This window comes from Mastigoproctus giganteus, chromosome 8 (assembly GCF_048544385.1).
Source record: "Mastigoproctus giganteus isolate SK-2022 chromosome 8, ASM4854438v1, whole genome shotgun sequence".
Lineage (NCBI taxonomy): Eukaryota > Metazoa > Arthropoda > Arachnida > Uropygi > Thelyphonidae > Mastigoproctus > Mastigoproctus giganteus.
This window is the reverse complement of record NC_143582.1, coordinates 178,223,717-178,235,874: the sequence shown is the minus strand read 5'-3', so window position 1 is coordinate 178,235,874 and position 12,158 is coordinate 178,223,717. Positions and strand designations below refer to the sequence as shown.

Genomic DNA, 12,158 nt, shown 5'->3' with positions numbered 1-12,158 from the left:
AAGAAAGCAAGCTTATACAACATCAGCCAAAACAACAACAACAAAAAAAATCTCTCTCCATTTCACCATCCATATGCTCCAAATGTTTGTCTAGTTCTGCCTTGAATTTATTTAAGCTGTCAACTTCTATGACAGATGGTAGGCCCTGAGTGACAAGCGATTTCCTCTGAGATATACAGTGTGCTCTTTTGTTTATCTAAAGTGGTTCTGTGCTTCAAGAGTTAAAAGTAAGAACCAAGAAAGGAAAACTACCTTTCTTTTTTTAGAGTTTGTATATATATTACTAACAAGCTACTAAACTTTACAACTGCTTGGTCACTGGTGGCACCACTCCTGTCTCCACGTGATGGGCCAGGTAACCTGGGAGAAGAAAGCCACTCTCCCGGGGCTAAAAGGAACGAACATGGAATTTGAAAATTTCCCTCCAATTGAGCCTCGGCACTCATGTCAAAATCAAATGATAATGACCATGACACATCACAGTCGAAAAGACTGCCAACTGACACAGAGCAAAATGAATGTCCATCTTTCCTTATCTTCCACTCCTTGTCAAACAAATGCATCAGTACACTCTCCCCATTTCTGATACAGAAATGTTTGGAAAGCTCAGCAGGTTCACCTAAAATGGTGAAAAGACTTAGGTCAGGTGATTTACTAATTGAAAGTGTGAGTCGTAAACAATCAGAAACTCTGCTGAACCTCTCAACCTTTGGTGGTATTCCCGTTCAAGTTACCCCACATGCAACACTAAATGCCTCCAAAGGGGTCATCACTGAGTGGGATTTGATCAATGTCACAGAAGAGGAATTAGTCTAAGAATTCAAAGAACAAAAAATCACACGTGCTAAGCAGATTATGATCAGAAAAGATGGTCAGCTTGTTCACACGCAGAACATCATCCTTACGTTTGGCACACCAAATTTACCATTTAGTGTTAAAGCCAGCTATCTCAATTGCCATATAAGATCATACATTCCTAATCCCATCAGGTGTTATAAGGGTCAAAACTTTGGGCACTCGCAGACCGTCTGTCGAGGGGATGCAGTATGCCCAAACTGTGGTTCAAAATCCCATGCACAAACAGAATGTGATGCTGAAACACCACATTGTCCAAACTGTCAAGGCCAACACCCCGCTTATTCAAAGTCCTGTGACCTGTGGAAAACAGGAAAAAAAGATCCAAAAATACAAAGTAGAGTGGAAAGTGACTTACCAAGAGGCAAAGAAGCAAATTATGCTTACTGCACATAAACACACCTATGCAGCAGCAACAAAGAAATATCAGTCAGCAGCCACTCAAACTGACGTGTCAGTTCCCCCATCCATGTCTATTGCAGAATGGGCCCGAGAAATACTCTCAACCTCACAGCAAACTACTAAGGAACAGCATGCGATGGATAGTGCTAACAACACACCAATTACAGTACCGCCAACTGCTTTGCAGTCTTCCTCAGAAACTATAAAAACTAAAACAGCAGTCCCAATGCAGAAAAGTCGGCAAAATGTAACAAATACAGATACAGATGTAAATATCAACCCGGATGAGGCAATCTTAGATTTGTACGCAGAAGGTGTCATGGACACAGTGCGTCCTATCTTCTCGAAAAAAGAAAGAATAAAATTTGGAGAGACAAAAACAGACTGGACCTAAAAAGCAGACTGAATCAAACACAACTGTTAAAAACAAATAATGGATCACATCATACAATGGACCTGTAGAGGTCTACGTAGCAACATCGATAATATCCCTGACCTAATCCAACAATATAGTCCGGTAAGTATATGTTTACAAGAAACTAATCTACCCCCACAAGTAATTCCGAAAATCAAGAACTATACTGTATATCAGCATAACAGAAATAACAATACCACTGTGCATGGAGGTGCCACTAGTAAACCCAAGAGTCCTTACAAAACACATTCCACTGCAAACTTCTAAGGAAGTTTGCAGTGGAACACAAACAGCAGTACGCATCTCCTTAGGAATCATGTTAGCAGTAGTTTCACTCTACCTATCACCAAACAAAGAATATACTTATAATGACCTAGAAGTACTTCTGCTACAGATCCCTCCTCCATTTTGTTTATTTGGAGATTTCACTGTACACCACCCAATCTGGGGCTCCCCAAGTACAGACTACAGACATGAGGAAAAATTCTGGAATCGCTGCTTGACAAACATAATCTAACACTGTTGAATACTGGTGCCGATACTTACATTCATTTCTCTACTAGAACAACTACAGCTTGACAATTCTGGACAATCCCCTAAACAGTGACCATTATCCGATAATTTGTGAAATCCAAACAACTAGAATCCCTCAGGCAAATAATTCCCGCTTAAAATGGAAATTTTCCAAGTCCAATTGGAACTTATTTGCTTCGAGTATCTCATTCAATGATGAAATTATCAAATTCCAATCCATCGATGATGCCACACAGCACATCACATCTCAGATTCTAAATGCCACAACCAAGGCCATACTGGTTTGTTTAAACATGCTAATCTTTGGTGGAGTGATGCGTGCCAACTTGCCAAAAAAAGAGAAAAACAGGGCATGGAACCTGTTTCGTAAACACCCAACTACTGAGAACCTTATAAATTTCAAAAAACTGAAAGCAAAAGCGCAATTTGTAAAGAAAAAGGCAAAAAAGATTCTTGGATCCAGTTTGCCTCTACTATAACGAAGAACACACACACAGCAGAATAATCTGGAATAAAATTAAAAAAAAAACTAAATAGTAGATTTCTCCCAGCATCCTCTCCAATACTGAGATGGAATGGACAAGATTTATCATCTCCAATTGAAATAGCTAATGCTCTGGCAGAAAACTTTGCCAAAATCTCAGATATAGCTGCATATGAACCGTCTTTTCAGCAACGTAAAAGAATGACTGAGCAAAGCAAATTAAATTTCAGCACAAGAATAGCACTCCCATATAATCAACCCTTTACAATGTTGGAGCTACAGGATGCTCTAAACAAATCAAGAAATGGGGCATCAGGACCTGATGGTCTTTATTACTTCATGTTGCAACACCTAGACAAAAAGGCATTAAATTCATTATTGCTTTTTTTTAATCGGGTCTTCTCTGAAAGCTACTATCCTCGCTCATGGTGTCATTCAACAGTGCTATCTTTTCCAAAACCTGGAAAAGATCAGATGAATCCATACAGCTGTAGACCGACATCCCTTACCAGCTGCTTGGGCAAGACATTGCAAAAGATGGTACACAATAGACTTGTATGGTACATAGAATCCCACTCAGTCATCAGTTCTAATCAATATGGCTTCCGCAAAAGCTGATCCACATTAGACCTTATGGTGAAAGCTGAGTGTAACATACGGAACGCCTTTATTCAAAAAGAACTTCTTGTCATGTTGTGCCTGGATATTGAAAAAGCCTTTGATACCACCTGGCACTATGGTATTTTGCAAGACCTGTATGCCATAGGACTCAGAGGGCAACATGCAATGATCATAGAAAAATAGAACTTTTCAAGTGAGTTATTGTAATGCTGTTTCGCAAGCTCTTATCCAAAGAGAATGTGTACCACAGGGATCGGTACTCAGTGCTACACTCTTTGCTCTTAGGATAAACAATTTAGCACAGAACATTTTGGGTAATGCAGAAATCTATCTTTATGCTGATGATCTTGCAATATCTTGCCATTCACAGAATATGCGTTCCATTTAATGACATCTGCAGCTTGCAATAAACAAAATAGTGTCATGGACTTCACGTAATGGTTATTGTCTGTTGGCAACCAAAACTGCAGCCATTCACTTTTGTAAAAAATGCCAACTACATCCAGAACCTGAATTATCACTAGGAAATCAACCAATACCAATTACCAGCAATATCCGATTCTTGGGCATGACCCTCGATACTAAACTGACATTCCAGAAACACATACTACAATTGCAAACTGTCTGTATGAAAAAGCTGAATATACTCAAAAGTTATTTCATCTATGACATGGGGAGCTGATCGCTATACTCTACTCCACCTATACCCAGCCTTAATCAGATCTTGATTAGATTATGGTGCCCCTGTTTATGATTCTGCCCGAAAGACTATTAGCCTGTCTCAACACAATACAACACTGTGCTCAGGATTTCTCTTGGAGCATTCAGGACTTCGCCAGTCCAAAGCTTATATATAGAGGCCAATGAACCTCCACTCCACCTATGGAGAAAGATGCTGTTCCTCAATTATGCAGTTAAAATATATAGCCTTCCATCTCATCCTATCTGGTCATACCTCTATGATCCACAATGGGTAAACCTTTTCAGAAATAAGCCTCTTGAAAACAAACCTACAAGAATCCGTCTACGAGAACTGCTTCAGCAATGGAATATGCAATTGACCGATTTACATTAAGACAGAGAAATTGTACCAACCTCCATGGAAAGTGTGTGTTCCTTCATGTGATGACTACTTTCGACATTGGGGGAAACACTCCCTGAACAATCAAACCATTCGGAAACTACATGCAGCTCATTCTTTGGCAAATGCAGACACCCTGCAGATTTATACTGACAGCTCCAAAAGTGACACAGCTGTGGTGCTGCCAACATCAACAGTCTCTGTTTCATTACCAGAAGAATGCAGCATTTTCACTGCAGAACTCTATTTCATTAAGATGGGTTTGACCATACTTGCTCATGATTTCACTCCGAAGTCTATAATCTATACAGACTCTTTGAGTGCAGTTACAGCCCTCCAAGGTAATTTTCACTCTCCACATCCATTTATAAATCAAATAAAAACTCAAATATCCAAATTTCATAACAATAGGCAGACTGTCACATTTTGTTGGATTCCAGGGCACACTGGAATACCAGGAAATGAGAGTGCAGATAAAGCAGCAAGAAATCCCACTGATAATAACCACATCCAGATTCCTTACACAGACTATAAATCAGTCATACACCAAATTTGCAATGAAAAATGGAGAGAAATTTGCCATAATCAGGTAATAACAAGTTACGAAATATAAAACAGAATGCACAGCTATGGAAATCTAGTTTCCGCTCAAACAGACATGAAGACGTTGTGCTTGCCAGAGCACGTATAGGTCATACCCACTTTACACATCTATATTTATTGCGAGGCAATAATCCGCCACTGCGCTTCCACTGTAATTCACCACTAACCGTAAAGCATATTCTTCTAGAGTGCACTCACTTTCAGTATGGCAGCATCATTCTGATACCTATCTAATTTAAATGAACCTCTTCAAATTAGACATCTTATTGGGGAAAACTCCAATTTACCCGAGTTTTTCCACTATCTAAAACAGATTAATATATTTATGCTCATATAAACCCTTTTATTAACCCGTACAGGAACAGGCAGAGGCACAACATGGCCAAAGTAGCTCTTGCGCCAAAAAATCCAACAACAATGACAGATGGTAGTTTGTTCCAGCAATCAACCACCACTGGCTAAAGACAAACCTCCATACATCTATTCTACACCTGTCTTTCCTCAATTTGAATTTATGTCCCCTCGGGTGATCAATCTGGGCTAGAGGAAGAATCCCATCAGCATTGAGCTTGCTTAAACCATTCAGGGCCTTATACACCTCAGTCAGATCACTTGCAGGTGCCTAGTCTCCAGACACTATAACTTTCAGAACTTAAGCCTTTCTTCATAAGAGCGACCCTCTGTTGTTGCCCTTCTCTGTACTCGTTTCAGCAGCTCTACTTCCTTCCTAAAATGAGGTTTCCAGACCTGTATGTAGTACTGAAGGTGTTAATAATAAGGGGATAATCACCTCCTTATCCCTGCTAGAAAAATTCTTGTATATCATTGACAATACACCATGAGCTACTCTTGCAGACCGTCTGCACTGCTTGGAAAACTTCATATCTGACTGCACAATTACCCCCACGTCCTTTTCATTCTCTACCTCCCTGGGTGTAGTACCACAGTTGATGTGTTACTCTGGGGTTACTGCTACCCATATGCAGTACTTTACATTTGTCAATGTTAAACTTCAGTTACCACATCTCAGCCCATCTGCTTAATTTATCTAGATCCTGTTGCAGTAGCGTACTGCCATTATTGTCATTAACAACCCTGCCAACCTTTTTATTGTCCGCAAACTTAGATATTAATCCTGATAAACTTTCATCGATATCATTAATAAATACAGAAAGCAACAGTGGACTCAACACTAAACCCTGGGGGGAGGAGTCCTCTAATAACATTAGTCCACAAAGAGCAGTGTCCATTGATTACCACTCTCTGTTTTCTCCCAATCAACCATCCCTTTATCCATAGCAGCAATTTGCCTTTAATGCCATACTGCTCCAATTTGTACCGTAGTCTTCCATATGCAACAGTATCAAAAGCTTTCCTAAGATCCAAGTACAGGAACTCCCCAACTTACGCAATAATAAATTTTTTGTTTATACTCTGGGACGACCAAACGGTCAGCGGAGTTCACAAGATAGACAGAATACAAGAAACAGCACCGTATTTAGCAGTCATGGGCTTGAATCTCTGTCACTCAAGACACATGTACTTGTGCATCGCCATGGCCACTGGGCTATGGCGGCCTTACTCGACTTACGGAAATTTTACTTTACATAAGTTTTTGCTGGCCAGTGCAAACTTAAAAAAATTTGTGGAAATGTATTTTGCATCCCATAGGAATAAATGGAAGTATTGTGAAAATATCGTAATGGAAACCCAATAACACTGGGTGTTTTTTTTTTTTTTTTTTTGTAATTCATTCCACGTCCTTGGAAGTTGAAAATTTCACTATATTACTAAGCGATTTATCTCTCTAAAAAGTCATATTTATAATGGAAATTACACTATCCTTTCATCGTTATCATATGTTCCCATTATAAGAATCAATTTTGAATGCCTTGTGATATTTTTCTAAAGCATGTTTCTGATGGGCACGACCAGAAAACAATAAAAACAATTTGCACTTTCCAGTTTATTGTGCTTTTGCAAGAAATTATAAACGGGTAGTATACTCAATCTTATTGCATTTGTGATAATACTGATAACTGCAATTGTGTGGGTTTTTACGCTGTTATGGTGAAATGTGTTCCCTTGTCTGAAATCTTCAATCATATAAAAATCAAATTTTCAGAAACTTCTCTTCATTCCTATTTATGTATTACATTGGTGAAGAGAAAGCGACCAACAAAAAGTGCAAGTAGTTGTAGTGCCAGGAAATGAAAAAAATTGATTTAGAAATGAAGATGAAAATGATTAAAAAGTAGGAAGCAGGACAAAGTTTGTCATCTCTTGCAAGAGAATTAGGTCTCGCTGCCTCAACAGTGAATACTATTTTAAAGGACAGTGTGCTTATAAAAGAACATGTCAAAGGATCAACGCAGTTAAGATAAACAGTGATCACAAAACAGCATTCAGGTGCTATACTGAAGTTGGAAAAGCTATTAATAATATGGATGGAAAATCAGATTCAGAAGCAAGTGTCCCTGAGTCTAATGATCAAGCAAAAGCAAGAAGTATTTGTGAAGATATTAAGTATAAGTACGGTGAACCCCAACCCAAGTTCATGACAAGCAACGGGCGGATTAATAGGTTCAAGTATCAAGCTGGTTTCCACTACGTTAAAGTATGCAGTGAAGTCGCCAGTGCCGGTTCTGCAGCTGCAGAGAAATTTTGTGATGTGTTGGAAAAAATTATTGACGAAGGCGGCTATTCAATGAAGCAAATTTTTAACGTTGACGAGACTGCTCTGTACTGGAAAAAAATGCTGGATCGAATGTACATTGCCAAAGAAGAAAATACAATGCCAAATTTCAAGGTCTCAAAAGATGGTGCCATGCTCTTGCTTGGGGGCTAATGCAGCGGGAGATTACAGATTAAAAGCACTGTTTTTGTACCATTCTGGAAATCCTCGTGCATTTAACAGCATCAGTAAAGCCACCCTACTTGTGCATTTCCGATCGAACCAGAGAGCATGGATAACAGTATCTCCCTTTGAGGATTTGTTTAAATGCTGCTTAATTCCCGAGGTTGAAAAATATTGTAAAGACAATGACGTTCCTTTCAAGACTTTGCTTCTATTAGATAATGCTCCTGGACATCCTACACATCTAGATGATTTCAATTCGAACGTGAGAGTCATATTTCTACCGCCAAACATGACTTCACTCATCCTACCTATGAATCAGGGTGTTATTTCAAATTTAAAATCTTGCTATTTACGCACATTTGCTCAGGCATTGTCTGCAGTAGACGATGAGAAAAATTTTATGTTAAGAAACTTTTGGAAATCTTACAGTAGTTACCACTCCATCTTACACATTAATAAGGCCTGGGTGGAAATTACTAAAAGTTGTTTAAATGGCGAATGGAAGAAAATATGCCCACAGCACGTAAAAGGCTTCAAATGATTTGAAAAAGACAAATCATACGAAAGGTTACAGATAAGATTGTAAGGGTTGCAGAGCTACTTCAGTTGGAGGTTGATGCCAAAGATGTGGAGGAGTTAATAGAGGAAGAAGAGAAGGAATTATTTAACAAAACTTATTGACTTGTCGGCAGGGATAATGAAAGAAGAAAACGCTGACTGAGTTCAAGATGAACCAAAATTGAGCTGAGATGCTTCATCATCAGAGAGATGGCATTTTGTGAAATTGCATCACCGATGGCAAGGTCTGAGAAGATGGATCCTGACAGCGAACGATTCTTAAAAGTTAACAGAGGGGTGAATGAAAGCAAGGGGTGCTTGCTTGCTACAAAGAAATTGACGATGAAAATAAAAAAAGCCACCATCCGGTCATCCATTAATATGTTCTTTTGTAAGATTGAGCAGCTGAACCCTTCTAAATCTTCACTGCCCTCAACCTCTGCAACGGCGTACTTATGAGCTGAAGACATCGATCATGGCAACGATGCTCGAGAGATAAAACTTACTGATGTTATGCCTGTCTCCTCTCTTATTTTCTAATTTTATAATTTTTTTAAATTGCACGCTTTTGAATTTTTCCTGTGTATCAGATAAAAAATTGAATAAATACAATAATAATTCTATTTACATGTTTGTCAAAAATTCCTTTTTTAATTCAATCAATTCAGCAAGTGCTGCCCAAGCATGGGGGAAATTCCAACTTACGCAGCGTTCCACTTATCCTTACGTAAGTCAGGGAGTTCCTGTATATGATATCAAAATTATTTTTTGCATCCAGTTCCTTTGTGACAACATCATAGTATCCAATCAAATTAGTCAGATAAGACTTCCCCATTAACAAACCTATGCTGTGTCCAAACTATAGCTGAACAGTTCTACTACAAAATCTTCTCTAAACAATCCTGCAGTGGTTCTTTAACCAGTGCCTTCATTAGTTTTCCCGGAAGAGAAGTTAAACTAACAGGTCTGTAATTACTTGTCACCCTTCGATAGTCCTTTGTGAATTTTGGTCACATTTGCACATCTCCAGTCCATGGGGATCTGCCCTTAGTCCAAGGAAGCTCTCGTAATTATGGCTAAGGGTTTACTTACTTCCTTTGCTGCCTCCTTTAATATAACTGGATAGATCCCATTCACCCCAGATGCCTTTCTTGTGTTTATCTTCAACAATTTCTCCTGCACTTTACTCTTAGTTATTACAAAATCATTTAACTCACTGCCAGAGTTTAATAAATCTCTGGCATACCCCTCCCTGAATCACTCCTAATGTGAAATGAACATCTTAAAGGTGCTATCCGCTATATCATGGGGAGCAAATAGAACAGTTCTACTACGATTATATTGATTACTCATCCAGTCTAAGTTAGACTATGGTGTCCCAGTCTATGACTCAGCAAGACCTAGCACCCTGAGATGGCTCGATCCAGTACATCACTGTGTGCTCTGGATATTCCTTTGGGCTTTCCGAACTTCATCTGTGCAGAGCCTCTATGCTGAGGCCCAAGAACCTCCTTTACAAATCAGAAGACATAATCAATTACTTTTTTACGCAGCTAAAATAAAATCCCTACCCTATAGAAAATTCTTTTTACATCAGAATGGGAGCAACAGTATCACAACAACAAAGAACCAATAAACCTGCAAACATGAGATTAAAAATCCTTCTCCTCAACAGAGATCTTAACCTGGATAATATCGCTCCATTGAAGAAGCAGTCTGCACCACCACCATGGATAATCGAGCTGTCTACATGCGACTTTTCATTCCACTTTTGGAGCAAGCAAACACTTCCTCATATAAACTATCAACAGCTGCCTGCTGCTTACAAATCACAATTTTCAGATCACTGCTTTTTATATACAGATGGCTCAAAAACTGAATCTCATGTGGGAGCGGCAGTCTACTTTACAGACACCACGTCAGCCCAAAAACTCCCGAAAAACTGCAGCATTTATACTGCTGACCTGCAAGCCATTATGTTAGTGCTAAACCAAATCGAACATACAAGTTCCAGAGACAGCATTATTTTCACTGGTTCCCTTAGTTCCATGATGGCAACACAAAATATCAATTCCAAAAGACATCCATTACAACAACAAATTCAATACCGAGTATCAACTCCTAGAACAAGGCCATAATATTAGATTTTGCTGGATCCCAAGTCATGTCGGAATATATGGTAACGAATAAGCAGACAAAGCTGCTAAAGAAGCCGACAGCATTATTTCTGTATCAGAATATATTCCTTTCCCCAACTACAAATAAGTTATTCATCACAGTGGGATATGTCACTGGCAATAGAAATGGAATAGCAATAGCAAGTCTTAATCAATAACAAACTGCATCAAATTAAAAAAACTGCTCCAACCATGGAAATCCAGCATACAACAAAACAGACATGACGAAATGATACTCGCAAGGTTAAGAATAGGACACTCTCATTTCAGCCACTGTTATATCTTGCGAGGAGAGGATCCCCCCCCCCCCATGTCCTACCTACCATACACAACAAACGGTGGAACATGTACTAATTACTTGTCCAGTATCTGTAACAGAGTGCCGAAATTACTTTAAAGATCTAATAACCAAGCATCACTCCCTCACTCTTAGAACTATGTTGGAAGACAGGAAAAATATAACAGATGTTTTTCAGTTCCTCAAGGAAATAAATTTCTATAACCAAATATGAAATCAAATGTTACCCTGTATTAAGCTATACACACTTCTTGATCCTTGGAAAATATTTCCACAAGCACGAAGAGAAATGCCATGTAAAACCTTCAAGGCGCATTTTAGCCACAGTAGCTCTTGCATGTGTAAATATAAATGGATAATACTCATTCAGTTTATCAGCTACCTGAGCAGGATTATCAGCAGTAAAACCATCTATATCAAATGGACCAATCTGATTTGTCCCCTTTAATAGCACTTTAACTTGCATTGAGTGTAATCTGCCTTTAATTTCTTAAAGAATTACAAATTATTCTCAGACATTTTGTGGTACTTCTTGTACCACTTCTTCAGTGACTGTAAAGACCACAGAACTGGTGACTTCACATACAGAAAGTTATTTTGATTACAAATTTATTTGTTAAGGTCTTGAATTAATTAACAAAGGGCTATTAACAAACATCAGGTGAAAATGAAATTAACAGTATTAAATAATTTCACAATTGTTATTAATTTAGTTAATAAGATTATTAATTAAAATTAAATAAATTATCATTAAATGGATCTTGTAATGCTGTCCCTATGACACCATCAGCCTCATATACCAAGACAGTGGTTTACAATTCATTATATTTATATACTTTATACTGTACTATACTGTACTATCAAACTAAGAATATTTTGAATTAAAACTGGTTAAGGTTTTCTGGGCTAACCATAGGATAGTTTGTTGCTGAGGGCAAGGGTATTTAGAATGAGAATTGGGATTTGGACTGTAGGATTAGATATCTGTTTGACGGTTAATCTTTGTGAGCATCTTGTGTGGGTTGGTTCTAGATTACGTTAGAAGGGGATATTCTTTTTTTTTGAGATATACTTATAATTGTTCTTATTTTTGTTTTTGATGTGAAACATTCTCGGGGGCACCTACAACTGAGTAAATCTGATCAGTCATGAAAAATGCATCACAGAAATGACGTATTAGTAGTAGTAGTAGTGGCATGTGATGCAAGAAAGCAAGTGTATGAGCTTATGCAGCATCAGCAAAGAAAAAATCACACCATTCCCTCCAATG

At 38.4% G+C, this 12,158-nt stretch overlaps 1 protein-coding gene across 3 annotated transcripts in view; it reads left to right on the top strand.

The window, feature by feature from the left end:
* Graf (GTPase regulator associated with FAK) overlaps positions 1–12,158 on the top strand; it is a 537,792-nt gene that overhangs the window by 509,494 nt on the left and 16,140 nt on the right. The gene's annotated exons all lie outside the window — the stretch shown is intronic.